Source organism: Ursus americanus, chromosome 22 (assembly GCF_024610735.1).
Source record: "Ursus americanus isolate L20-20 chromosome 22, mUrsAme1.1.p, whole genome shotgun sequence".
Classification (NCBI taxonomy): domain Eukaryota; kingdom Metazoa; phylum Chordata; class Mammalia; order Carnivora; family Ursidae; genus Ursus; species Ursus americanus.
The window spans coordinates 53096317-53110536 of NC_142148.1; the positions used below are offsets into that span (position 1 = coordinate 53096317).

The following is a 14220-nucleotide window of genomic DNA, read 5'->3' on the forward strand; positions in this document are numbered from 1 at the left end:
GCACACCAGTATCAAGGCTCAGGTTGGAGGCAGATTTGTGAGTGGTCGGCTCAGCACACCCTCGGTTCTTGGCCCCTGTTGGGGTGGTCAGCGGGGAGGGGCAGGCAGAGCAAGTTGGGACCGTCAAAGGGATGGGTGTTTCAGGCACCCACTGAGCCCAGACTGTGCTCTGCCGACCAGAGGGCCCGGGACCCCATCCACAGCCTTCTTTGACTCATTTGCTTCTTCACATGAAGCCCCCCAGATGAAGCCCACCCACTGGAAATCAAGAGATCGGTGAGATCCCTGGTTTGGCAAATCCCTCCCCAGCCACCACCCCTGTAGTCCCCCACCCTGCTCTGTGGAGGCAGCCAGCCCTGCTTCTGGACCCAAACCCCTGTCCCAGTTTTACTTGATCATTTCATCTGTCCTATGATCCAGCTCTCGGTGGATCCTTTCAAAGCTAGAGGAGGCTACGAAGATGTCACATCTAACAACCATTGGAGATGCGTGCTTAGGGTGTGCAGAGTGCCTATCTGACCCTCTGACTAGAACTGAGACCCAGACACTGTATCTCCTCTCTCCATTCACATTCCTAGGTGCTTAATATACATTCTTGAACGACTACTTCCCAGCCCGCACTTTCCAAATCCTGAGTGGCCCGTGGGCTGGTCTGCCTGCTCCCAGTGTGCCCCTGAGCTGCTCACACAAAGGACAACTACCAGAACCATCTAGATGGAATCTCAGAAGTCGTTTGCACATAGAGAAACTGCCTGCTTTGCATTTCCTTTCGTCAACCCAGAAGGGCCACCGGCCTGTGAGGGTTGCACTTGAGAGCTTCTTGACCGGAGAGAGAGAACTATTAAGCAAGAAGATGCCCAGCACGTCCAGGAGCCCTTTCTACAGAGCCAAGCACCAGAGTAGCCCATGCCATGTTTCCTCCCATGATTTCCTACAGTAACTGTATGAGGTTCATCCTCTTAACCACCCCACTTTTCAGAAGAGGAAAGGGAAGGTCAGAGAGGGGTAGGGCCATTCCCGAGATGTACACCCAGTAGATGGGAGGCTCACCCTGTGCTGTGCATGGGGTGGGCACTCACCTATTGAACTGCTGGCCCAGGACCTGTGTGGCTGAAGTGAACATCTCGTACATGCAGAAGATCGTTGAGGTGGTTGAGATGCTCCCATCTGGGAAGGATGGCACCAGGGACTGTACGAAACGCTCCATTGTGCCTTCTCGGAGCCTCAGCATCGTCTGGGCCTCATCCAGGGACAGGGATGATTCCTTTTCCCACCAGGTAGAGAAGGGGGGTGTGGGGGGCAATGGAGTCAGCTTCAACACCACGAACCACCAGGATGATCAGGGTCTGGGGCTCAGACCAGAGAGTCCCATCCCTTCGGGAACTTGTGCAAGAAAAGGGACTTGAGGGCCCACCTAGAAAAGGCTCTAGGCTTGAAAGTACAATTGCCTTTAGGGGTGAAATGAGAAAGCATTGGTCACTTCAACACATCTTGTTAGCTGAGCCACCACAGCCTTTCTCTCTCTGAATAGGCTTTATTAAGAACTGTATGCCTTTGAGTCATCAGTCAACATCCCTACTGCAGACAGGAGAAAGCAGAGGCTTAGCATCTCCAACGCTGCTCAAGATCATAGACGTTGGGCCTGAGAACTGTCCAGAGCATGGAATGCATGGCATTTCCCTATGCTGCTGCGGCCTGGTCTGTTCCTAAGGTGGGGAGAAAGGTTCAGGGGAAATCCACCTTCCTCGGCAGGCCCCAGGGGAGCTGGTTGTTTCTAGTGTGGGTTCTGGCCTTGCCGTGATCATCTGTGGGTCCTGAGATTGGACATCAATCTGGACCTGTTCTCACCCCAGACCAGCATTGGATGTTGTTGTGGGCTGAGGCACCTGCTGCTTGTCAAGGGAGATGGAGTAGCTGAGCCTTTGGAGCAAGCAGCTCCTCAAAGATGGCCTGGATTGAACTCTGAAAAGACAGAGTCCACTACCTGGGCCAGGAGGCATCAGAGGCCTTGCACCCAATCCTTGCTTGAAAGGCTGATTCACGGTGGCAGACAACCTCCCATATGGAGGTCCAAAAAGACATATGAGGACACAGCTTGTGACCCGGGGGACATACAATGAGTCGATGTGCTCTGAGAGGTGATACGTTACAGAGGAACATATAGAATGGCTTCTTCCCACCGTTCCTTTTATGTTCAATCACCCTGTGTGGGGTGAGGATTCATAAGGCCTTGGACACGTTCTCCAAGGACAGTGGAGCTGGGTTCTACACAGGATGGCTGGGGTGAGTCAAGAAAATACTCAAAACAGTAGCAAAATGCAAAGACACTCATGGCTGCGGGAAAAGTCACACAAAACAGAATGAAACAGAATAACCCACGCCCCAAACTGCAAAAAACACGAACACTATTCTCTACCATTCCCACCTATGGGAAGAGTGTCTTCCTACTTTCTCCCACAGCTGGTGGTGGAGGTGTGGATACTGGGATGACTTTGTGGTTGGGCCTGTGGGGCACTCATGTGGAAACACCATGGGAGGGCCCCAGGTTTGTCCCCATATTTGTGTGGGGGCCCTGGGTGTGTGGAACCCTCTTCCCATTCTCACCTCAGAGCGGCACTGATCCTGGGTGGCCTGGTGCACCTGCCACTTGTCTAGGGCGTTGTAGTTGAAGTCCCAGACCAGCTCTTCGATGACCTCCTGGGTGCAGCTCTGAAAATGCAGTGCCCCATAGACATGGGGTCAAGAGACATTAGTGTCCTCCCAGGACATTGCCACAAGGGGCCACCCGCATTAGAAATCCTGTTCTCCAGTTGAGGCAAAGAGGGGCAGCTGAAAAGACATCGAGCAAGGAGGTAGCCGGATGAAACTCTAGAGCTCATGATTAACATCGAGGTAGTTGAGCTTGGTCCCCAGTGCTCAGCTTCTCATCCTGCCTGCTATGACCTGGGGTGTGAACATGAAAGATGGGCCAGGCTTCCAACACCTGGCTGCTTCCTTCTGCCCAGGAAGGGTGTGTCCCACATCCTCTGTCCCCTTCTCTACACATAGACAACCAGCCCCCCACCCCAACACACACACAGGGACACACATAATGAGGGGCAAGAGGTGTGGGCCTGCTGAGGTGGCATCACAGTTGTTGCCTGCTCTCCAGTGGGCTGCCCTGAGCTGCCTCGTGTTACCTGTTGGTGTCTCCTGCCACATGTCCAGAGGGCTCGGAAAAGCGGGCTGAGCCGACGTCTACAATTATTTGCAAGTCTCTCTCTCTGGGCTTGCCTGGGCCCAGAGACCCTGAAGGGAGGAAGGCAGCAAGAGAACATCCTGTTCTCTCGAACGTCTCCACCAAAGTGAGCTGGAGAGCAGGTTGTCTTTTGAATCTGGGTGCCCGGTTACCAGAGTTCTAAGTTCAGTTGGGGCCTATCACAGAGGAAGTGAGGTCACTCTTTCAAGATTCTAATCCCTGGGACCATGTGTTCAGTCAGACCTATCCAGAGCCCCTTCTTGGCAGTTGACTCCTTAGCTTTCTCCCCCATGTCATCTCCTTAACTGGACACAATGAGCCAAAAAGGCCATAGCCACCACTCTCTGGAAATGGAACTAGGGTCTGAAGCTTCAGGAGGCAGAGCTGAATTCAGACCTTACGTTCTGTGTTTCTTTGCGCACTTGTGTGTCCTATGTCATTGTGTCTCTCACGTAGTCCCCACTTTCCCAGCCTGCAGTGTGGGGATCAGGCTAGAATCTACTTCCTTGGCACATCCTCTGGTGTCTGTGGATAAGAGTATTTATTACATGTGTGGGGTGGTCCCCTGTGTATCTGAGGCACAATTTTCAAGATGGAAGAATTACAAGAAGGGGTGGGACTTGGCATGGAGTGCTGCTCAGAAGAGGCCTGGGTTCCAGCCCTGTAATACTGCAACTGTCACTTTCCCTCTTGGCCTCATTTTAAGGTGGGCACCATGATGGTCTGGAAAAGCAAGAAGATGCAGGCATTGTCATCCTCTGTAGTAAAACCATGCAATTGTTTCCCGTTATATGAAGAACGAGACCCCGTTACCTCGTTTGGGTCTATGAGGGGAGCGGCTTTCACCATGGCTCCTAGGGATCCTGACCTGTGGTATAGGCATCAGACTGTAACCACTAAGTGGTCAGTGACTGGCTTTTGACCCACAGGACATATTCAATGTGATGAAGTACCATGCCTAGAGCTTGTCTACATGTCATGCAAAGAGTTTCTCACTCCCTAGTTACTTTCCATCATGTTCCACTACTCACTCCTTCCCTTTCCCTTCTTCTTCTCTCTCTCTGAACCTGAACCAAGCACCGATGTTTTGAGCTGCCATCTACAGAGGCTCACAGGACAGAGAACGGAGGCAGTGCCAAGGCCAAAAGACACACAGGAACTCAGGTTCTGAGTCCAGATGGCATCCCGAGTCACGTGAGCCAACTTATGACAAAATCCTCTTCCAGTATGGCCCTGGTCACAGCCGCAGCCACTGACACACCTTGAGCCTGGGGAACCATGCTAATTTGGGCCCGCATTCTTCACCCACAAATACTGTTAGAAATTAAAGCGATGCACCTGCACATGCAGGGTATCAGGGCAATGCAGTCCCGGGGCAACTCTAGATAAGTAACAGTCTCCCAGGCCTCAGCATCTGTCCCTGCCTTCCTCCCTCCCCTCTGCTCTCCTCCTAGTGTCCCTGCAGCCACCCTGGCTGCCTTTTTCACTCCTCTGGCCAAACTGGCTTCTGTTATTGAGTGTCTGCAGCACAAGTCACTTCTTCCTGAAACGCTGCTCCCTGACGTGTGCAGGCCTAGCTCCCTTTGGTCAATCTGTTCTCAGCAACCTCAGCCTCAGTGAGGCCTTTCATATCTTTCCATGCAGTGACTCCCCAGCCTTCCTCCGTAGCACACTTCATTCCTAGTACAGAGCGCTTGCTCTTTTCTTTCACGTGCGTTCACTTTGGAGCTTTGGTCCATGTGTAGACTGGGAGCTCCTAAAGCAAAGGAGCCCTAGGTAATTTCAGCTCCGCGCACGGGCCCAGCAAGATACCTGGCATAGGGCAGTGCTCAGTGTGTAGTTACTCAATGAATAATTGAGAAGATCTTGGAGCCCACCTCCCCTCTTAAGCACCTAGACTGCAGAATGCTACTAAAACTTTCAAGCTGTTTCTGGGCAGGGGCGACAACCACAATGGCCTCTGCCTGACTCTTCCTGTTCCAGTTCCTCCAGCAGAACTCACCAGGTACCATGGACAAGGAAGCGCCCTGCACCCAGTTCTCCAGCTCTGGTGGCACAGCCCCACGCAGGCACACCAGCAAAAAAAGCCATGTCTTTTCTCGGGGGTCCTCAACGCAGTGCCTTTGCAGAGTCACAGAGCAAAGGAGCAGGATCTCTATTTTTCCCTTCTCTGTGGAATCTGAGACAAAGAAGAGAAAAGGAGGAAGACTAACTCAGAACAAGAAATCAGATAGAAGTAACCAGAAGCAGAGGGCGGAGGGGATGCGGGAACTGAGTGAATGGTGAAAAGGTACAAATTCCAGTTTCAGATCAATAAGGAATAGGGATTTACAGTACACCCCAGGACTACAGTTCATTACTGCTCTATGGTGTATTTGAGAGGTGTGAAAAGAGCAAGTTCTGAGAGTTCTCATCACAAAGAAAAACCTCTCTTTCTTTTCTTTTTACTTCATTTTTGTATCTCTAGAGATGATGATGGCGGCGGACTAAATTTATTCTGGCGATCGTTTCACAGTATACGAAAGGAACATCATTACGCCAGGTATCTTAAACATACACAGTTCTGTATGTCAAATGTATCAAAACAACTGGAGCAAAAAAATATTTTAATATTCATAGAGAGCATCAGGAAATTGGACATGGTAAAAAGAACGTCACGTAAACAAAACTGAAAACAGCAGAACCGAAAGCCAGTAGGTTATCCTAGGGGTTAAAAACTTCAAGCCATTGGCATAGAAAGTTGATTCTGAAATTAAAAATCAGTGAATTAAAATTAAAGCAGATGAAATAGAATTTTAAAATTTTGTTCCATTTAACAATTTGTCAAAGAATAGAAAGTCTTAATAAGTGACCTCAGATAGTAACTTTTGAAAAAACTGTTCATGTTTTGGAAAATTCTGATTGTAAGCTTCCAAGTGGGCACAGAATGAGAACATTTTGTTTGATCAAAGTCGCCTCATGGAAAATGGCTGAAGCAAAATGTCTGAGATAGGACCTAAACAAAAGGATATAAATGGCTAGACGAAATTGTCCTGAGTTCGTTTCTCCGTATTTGCAGTTTACATTTATTTCCATGTCGTTAAGTCCATTAAGTTCATGGAGTACATTCTAAGGGTATTCCATGCATTAATATGTTTGAACAACCTCCCTGTAACCCAGCTTCACATCTCATTGTATCTTGTAAAACTCAAACTCTATACCATGAATCAGAAACTTCCGATGACCGCCTACTTCCAGCCCTTGGCAACACCATTCTACTGTCTTTGGCAATTTACTCTAGGTAGGTCCTAAGAGTGAAGTCAAAGTGTGTATTTTCATGAATACTCATCTACTTAGCATAATATCCTCAAGGTTCACCCATGTTGTGGCATATGTCAATGTCTTCTTCCACTTTGAAGAATCAATGCTATTCCAATATGTGTACATACAACATCTGTTCCTCCCTCGACAGATACTTGGATTGCTTTCATGGTTAAGCTATTATGAATAATGATGCCATGAAAATGTGTGTTCAGATATGTCTTCAAGACCATGCTGTCAATTAATTTGGGTATACACCCCAGAAGTGGAGTTACTGGAACACATAGTAAGTCTAATTTTAATTTTTTTTGAAACTACCATACTGATTTCACAACTATGCTGTTAAACATCCCTACCACACACATTGAATAAGGCTTCCATCTTCTCCACATCTTGGCCAACACTTGCTCTTTTTTTCCCTTCTGATTGCTTTTTTTTTTTTTTTTTGGAAGAGTCATCTTAAAGGATGTAAAATGGTATCTCATTGCTTTTTATAATTTGCATTTCCCTTAACATTAGTGATGTATCTTTTCAAATTTCTTTTCACGTGCACATCTTTGAGGATATGCCTATTCCCAATTTGCACATTCACGCATTGCATTCATTTTGTTGTCTGTTGTTGAGTTCATGTGATCTCTATTCATTCTGGATATTGAGCCCCTGCCAGATAGACAGTTTGCAAATATGGTCTCCCATCTTGTGGATTGTGTTTTTACTTCATTGCTAATGTCTTTAACGTCACAAAGATTGTAAGTATTCTGAATGTCCTGTACGTGAATTTATTTTTCTTTTCTATCCTGTGCCTTGCAGGTCATATCCATTAAAGCATGGCCAAATCCTATTTTGTGAAGCTATGAAAATGAATATTATTGGGCTGCACTTCCGAGATGAAAAAGGTTCATTAGTGGAGTAAGAGAGCAGCATGAACTGGAGAAGCACTGGCATGATGATGGGGTCATGACGCTATGTGATCGCAAGAGGATAGGAATATGTATGATGGGCCAGCATGAGCTGTGTACTGGAAATGGGACCTTGTCCATTTTGTGCAGCACCTACGTGGATGATGGGAGCAGTGAGACATATGACTGGACGGATCCCCGAGCTCAGCCCTTCTTCCAAGTTAGACTTTCATTGCACTCTGATCCATTAACGTTTGAAGAGTTTCTTAATCAGATGAGGGACATAGTCTTACATGCTAGACGGTGATGAACATGGTGTGTGGGCGTGTCTGCAAGGAACTCCGTATCCCTCCCGTCTTGGTGAGCCACTGTCTGGAGTCAATGGCAAAGAAGGTTAGAGTACTAAATTACACTGGGGTCAAACCAAAGGGGAACAGTATGTCCCTCCTATGCTGAGCTGAAGTCAGGCAAGACCTTTATATGTTTGCTCTGTGTTCCCAGTTCATGGTCCCTAAGTTTTTTTTTTTTTTTAAGATTTTTATTTATTTATTTATTTGACAGAGACAGCCAGTGAGAGAGGGAACACAAGCAGGGGGAGTGGGAGAGGAAGAAGCAGGCTCCCAGCAGAGAAGCCTGATGTGGGGCTCGATCCCAGAACGCTGGGATCACGCCCTGAGCTGAAGGCAGACGTTTAACGACTGCGCCACCCAGGCGCCCCATGGTCCCTAAGTTCTGCATGTTCCTCTCTGGGAGAGAGGAGATGGACATGTTTGAGGGGGAGCTGGAGAGCTGTATCACCACCAGGAATGAGACCGAGAGCCGACTCCCAGTCATCGTGCAAGTGAAAAAATGGGATCAATGTCATCAAAGAGAAAACCATCAGCCAGCAGTATTCATGCCGCCTGTGAGGAAATCTTGTCGAGAGGCACTTGTAAGTGATGGAGGGTGCACACCTGTAGTAACTCTGTGGCAAGTACAGATGTTACCTGCTTGAGGTGACCCACCTTGAAGAAACAAAGTTTTTGCCACCCTGTCAAGGGTGCTCAGAATGGACTCGAAGGGCAAGAGGCCTGGAACTGAAAGCATGTTTGAAAGTCTCTTTAGGGCTGAAATGAAAAAGGCAGCATGCCCTGAAAACTGCCTCACCTTGAATAGGCTAGCTCCCTTCATTGCTTGTGGGAAGAAAAGAAATCATCCGGTATTTTTCGTATTGAAAACAAGAAAACACAGAACCTTGGATTTCCGTTATTTTTTTATTGAAATTTGATTAGCCGACATACAGTCCATCCTTATTTCAGATGTAGTGTTGAATAACTCATCAGTTGCATATACCACTCAGTGCTCATCACATCACGTGCCCTCCTTTATGCTCCTCACCCAGTTGCCCCATCCCCCCACCCAACTCCCCTCCAGCCACCCTCAGTTGTTCTCTGTGCTTAAGAGCCCCTCATGGTTTTGCTCCGTCTCTGATGGCTTCCCGGTCAGTTTTCCCTCCTTTCCCCTATGATTATCATCAGTTTTCACTCATATGTGGAACGTAAGAAACAGTGTAGAGGATCATAGTGGATTTTCTTTAAAAGGATGTTATTTTCTGTCTTTCCATGTTTGACCGCATTTCACTTTTCTTTAAAAATGACACGTTCAAATGATATGTCCATTGACCCTGGAGGGTTGGGCGTTCTTCACACTTCCTCAATGAGTTAGGACCCTGAACCAGGTGTCAGGAGAACCTCCTCTGTGTTATTGTTCCCCGGGTGCCCTTGTTGGGCTTCAGCTTCCTTATCTGTAACACGATGAGAGATACGAATGCTAAATATTTTCCGAAAGTTGTTCCCGCTCCAAACTTTCGATGGCTACCAAGAGTCGAATATTGCTTCATCCACGAGACAAAGGTTAGGAATCGTTATTTCAATTACTTCGTAAAGACACACAACCAAGTAGAATGAGAACACCAGAGGAGCATCGCTCCAATAGGACTCGAGTGAAACTCTGCTCCAACTGCCAGTAGCATAGGACGTTACCTTTTATGTGAACACAGAGGTGGGCCCTGGCCTTTCCATATAAACAGACTGTACTTTTGTCTTTGGACATTTTCATTTACCTTTCGTGTGGATTGACGTTCAGCCCGATGAGACCTCATGAGGAAACTCTGCGTATTCTAAGCTTAGATCTCATAGGACCGATTTTTCTTAAGTTTTGAAACTACACTATAATTGACAGACAGTGTTATATTCCTTTCAGGTGAACAGCAGGGACTCAATAGTTCTGTACATTACACAGTGCTCAGCACCATAAGTGTACTCTTAATCCCCATGACCTATTTCACCCATCCCCCCACCTGGCCATCCCCAGTCTGTGCTCTACATTTGAGACTGGTTTTTTGTTTGTTTTCTCTTTGTTCTTTCTTTTTGTCTCTTAAGTGCCACACAGGAGTCAAACCCATGTTAACATAACACACATCGACTTTAAAGCTTACCTCCATTTCATGGTCTGGATGAAATGTGCTGACTATACCACCACGTTGACTCCACAGTGGCTCCCAGGGATCCCCACCCGTGCTATATACCTCCCTGTCTATCCACTGCCTGGTTGCTAATAGGTTTCTGACCAAGAGAATATGACAAAACATTGTCACTTTCCTGTTACTCTCTTCTGTTCCCTTCCTTTCTTTCCTGTATCCCTGCACTGGGGAAGCAAGCACTGGTGTTTAGAACTGCCCTACATAGAGGCCCACAGAGGAAGGAACCTAGGGAGTGCCCAGGCTAATAGGCAGAAAAGAACTCAAATTCAGGATTTCGCTTAAACCCACTTTGTTGAGTCTGAGCTAAATCCTGACATTAGTCACATCAGTGACTTGGGAGCAAATCTTACCACAGTTGGGCCTCGGGTGAGGCGCAGACTGCATCACACAGAGACCTGGGGGCAGAAACACCCAGTCTCAACTGTGTGGAGATTCCAGGCCCCCCCGAATTGGGAGCTAGGAAATATCACGCTTCAGAAGTGCTAAGCTTTCTAGTAGTGTTCTCAGAGACAAACAGATAGCTAACTCAGGTAACCTGGCCCTCCCATCCACTGCCATCTCTTGTTCTCACCTCCCAGCCTCCACCAGCCACTCTGGCCACTTTCCGAATCTTCTCTGGTCAAACTAGTTTCTGTCTGAGAGATTTGGCCCCAGCGGTGCCCTCTCCCTGACACACTGTTCCCAGAGGTGTGCAGCTCTTGCTCCCTCTTGTCAATCTGCTACCAGCAGATGTCACCATGTGGAGGCCTTCCAGACCCTCCTCTCCTGTGACTCCCTAGCCCTCCCTACTACACTGTGCTGGTAACTGGAGTATAATATCTGCTCTGTTCTTTCACACATCTTGCTTTCAAGCTGTTCTCCATCAGAACAGCAGAAACAACTTGGCCATTTGCAGACTGCACTGGGGCCCACCAACTCACCTGGCACAGGCTGAGTGCTCAGAGCATAGTTGCTGAAAGAAGAAATGGGAAGGTCTTGGGGCCCTGCCTTCCATCCATGTCACCATGTCCATTCCTGAGCCCGTTATGCTAGCACTGGGATGGGCAATGTGAGAGGCTAGAATGGATATCAAGTGGCCAAGATGTACTCGGCTGCTTAGTGCCTTTTCCAGGTTGAATGCGCTTGGGCGGATGTCAATGTGTGATGCAAAGATCATCATACCTGGTGCCCACTCCCATGGGTCCACCTACATGTCTGTTCCCCACGACTAATTGTCATAAATCTTCTTCCTCCCAGTCCCTGACCAACGAGCCAAATCATCTACCACTGCCACGAGCCAATGTATATTCTTTCCTCAGGCTGCTTTTCTTTCCATACCACCTGAAAGAATTGAAAGAATTTTGAAATGCTCGAAAGAATTTCCCGTCGCTGCATTCTATCAAGACTACCCTGAACGGGGCTGTAGTATATCTGCACCCACTTTCCATCCTGCAGCCACATCCAAGCCCATTCAGCCATGGACCAACCTCAGTCTTTTCCCTCCTCTGTCGCCTGGAGCAATATTGGGTCTTCTGCCCGTCCTCTCTGAAGCTCCTCTGGCCCGTTCATGGGGACTTGCGAGGGAGCCCGTGCACCACACACAGAGTGGCCCCTAGCGCCTGCCTCTGCCCACGTGCCAGGGCTGACTCAGGAGCTCAGGCTCCCACCTTACCCCCTTTCAGCCTCGGCCATCCCTCTTGGAAGGACTTTGTGCTCTGCACACATCGCAGAGATACAGGAGGGCACAGGAAAGAAAACCCACTGACCTAAAGAAGCTCCTAAACTATTGACCTCCTTCCATCCTGCCTCCATATGCCCTGGAAGAGAAGAGGAGGAGAGGCCTGCAGGTGTGGACAAAGCCCTGCCCTGGCTGTTTATCTTCCTGACAATAAAAAGGCCTCCTCGTTGCGGCCAAACTGTTGCTGAAAATTCTGTTTTCAGTGGTGAAACAGATAACTTTGGTCAAATGGCCTGCTGGTGCCGTTTGTCAGGGTGGTCCGTGGACAAGTGGCCTCAGCATCCACAGAGGGCGTGTTGGAAATGCAGAGTCTCAGGTCCCTCCCAGTGTTACTGAATCAGAATCTGTATTTTCACGAGATCCCCAGGGGATCCAGGCCTAAGACAATGTCTCAAAAACCACTGTTGAATGTTCCCCAAAGAGAAAGCTAATCGGCACCTTGATATACCAAATGGGGAAGGCACGGTTGTTTCCTGGGCCTTTTTGGCAGTTTCTAGCATTCTAGAATTCCATAAAGGGTTGATTCCCCAGTGGACATGGTGGGAGTTGTTGTGCAGGAAAGGAAAGAACACCATACCTGCTGGGAAATTGAGCAAGGACGGAAGCTATGCATGGGCCCAACAGCAAGAGCTCCAACGCGCCAAGGCTGATCCCCTGCTCTAGAGCTCTCTGCTGTTCTTATGCTAGATCCCTTTGTGTCAGGTGATGGGATGGGAGATTGTTCTTGCTTTTGGAGCTGGCCTGTCTTGCTGTAACCGGTCCTCTAAGATTCACTTTTGTTGTATCCCAAAGTTTTGGGACGCTTGTCTTGTCATTGTTCTTGGATTCCATGTAATTTTTTTTCCTATTTTGAATTCCTGGTTGACCCACTCATTTCTCAGGAGCGTGTTCTTTCACCTCCTTGTGTTCATGGTCTTTCCAGGTTTTTCTCTTGTGGTTGATTTCTAGTCCATACCATTGTGGTCAGAAAAGATGTATGCCATGACTTCCATCTTTTTGAATTAGTAGAGACTTGTTCGGTACCCTAATATGTGATCTGCTCTGGAGGACGTTCCATGTGCAATCGAAAGGAATGAGTATGTGCTGTTGGAGGATGGAATGTTCTGCATGCGTCTGTTAAAACCAGTGCATCACCCAAAGCCACTGTTTCCTTGTTGATTTTCAGTTTGGATCATGTGTCCATTAATAGAAGGGGGGTGTTAGATCCCCTACTGTATTGTATTACAGTCAATTAGTTGCCTGCTTTTTGTTATTAACTGTTTTACGTATTTGGGTCCTCCTATGATGGGTGTCTAAAAATTTAAAATTGTTCTATCTTCTTGTTGCATTGTCTCCATGATTGGGACACAGTGTCCTTCTTTGTGACTCACTACTCTCTCTCTTTTTTTTTTTATATTCTGTTTTGTCTGATAGAAGTATTCGTACCCCTGCTTTGTTTTGGCAACCAGTTGCATGCGAGATGCTTCTCATCTGCTCACTTTCAACGCGCAGGAGACCCAGTAGGTCTGGGGGCTCAGGCTGAGTACCTAATTTCGGACAAGTCAGTGTAAGTGTGCAAACTGAGACTAAGTGTGTAAACTTTGAATATTAGTGACAATGGAATATTACTCAGCCATCAAAAAGAACGATTTCTCAACATTTGCTGCAACATAGACGGGACTGGAGGAGATAATGCTAAGTCAAGTCAAACAGAGAAGGAAAATTATCATATGGTTTCACTCATTTATGGAACATAAGAAGTAGGAAGATCAGTAGGAGAAGAAAGGGAAGAAGGGGGGGTAAACAGAAGGGGGAATGAACCACAAGAGACTATGGACACTGGGAAACAAACTGAGGGCTTCAGAGAGGAGGGGAGTGGGGGATTGGGATAGGCTGGTGTTGGGTATTAAGGAGGGCACCTATTGCATGGTGCACTGGGTGTTAGACGCAAGTAATGAGTCATGGAACTTTACATCAAAAACTAGGGAAGTACTGTATGCTGACTAACATAATAAAAAAAATTATTATAAAAGAAATAGAGATGATGGACTTCAGAAAACATGGACCTAAAAGTCATGACGGACAGCAAGGAGAGTGTGGGGTTTCTCTGGTCAAGGATATGGCCCATTATCCTGGCAAGAAAGAGCCCGTCCCTGATCCATCAGATGCCAGCCAGGGAACAGTAGCTATTGTGCATCTGACCCAGAGCCTGGGGCCTGGAGGGAACTGCTGCTTCAGAAGAACTGCATAAGGAGATGCACGAAGGCTGGAAATCCTGGCTCCTAGGTCAGCATAGATGTTCATGGAACCAGGCTCAGGTGTGCCCTTTAAAGTACCCCTCCCATCTTTTCCCAACACACAAAGCAAGCAGGAAAGGGAATCCAGAGAACATTGACAAGAATCCCAGAAAGATTCCAAACTTGGTAAACGGCCAACGGGGAGACTGAGGCTGGAAAGTCCTGCCTGCCCTGAGTCCATCTGCAAATTATCTTCCTCTGGCTTTGTCCCCTTCACATGCAGGATTTGATCTCCTTCCGTGTTTTTCCCCACTAGGTGCTGATGCAGT

General features: G+C 47.8%; 1 long non-coding RNA gene across 1 annotated transcript; it reads left to right on the top strand.

Moving 5' to 3' along the window:
* The first annotated feature begins 6364 nt into the window (after positions 1-6364).
* On the top strand, positions 6365-8669 carry LOC148108186 (uncharacterized). Its single transcript, XR_015721168.1, has 2 exons — positions 6365-6824; positions 7349-8669. It is a non-coding gene; the product is annotated as an uncharacterized LOC148108186 (long non-coding RNA).
* The last annotated feature ends 5551 nt before the right edge of the window (positions 8670-14220 follow it).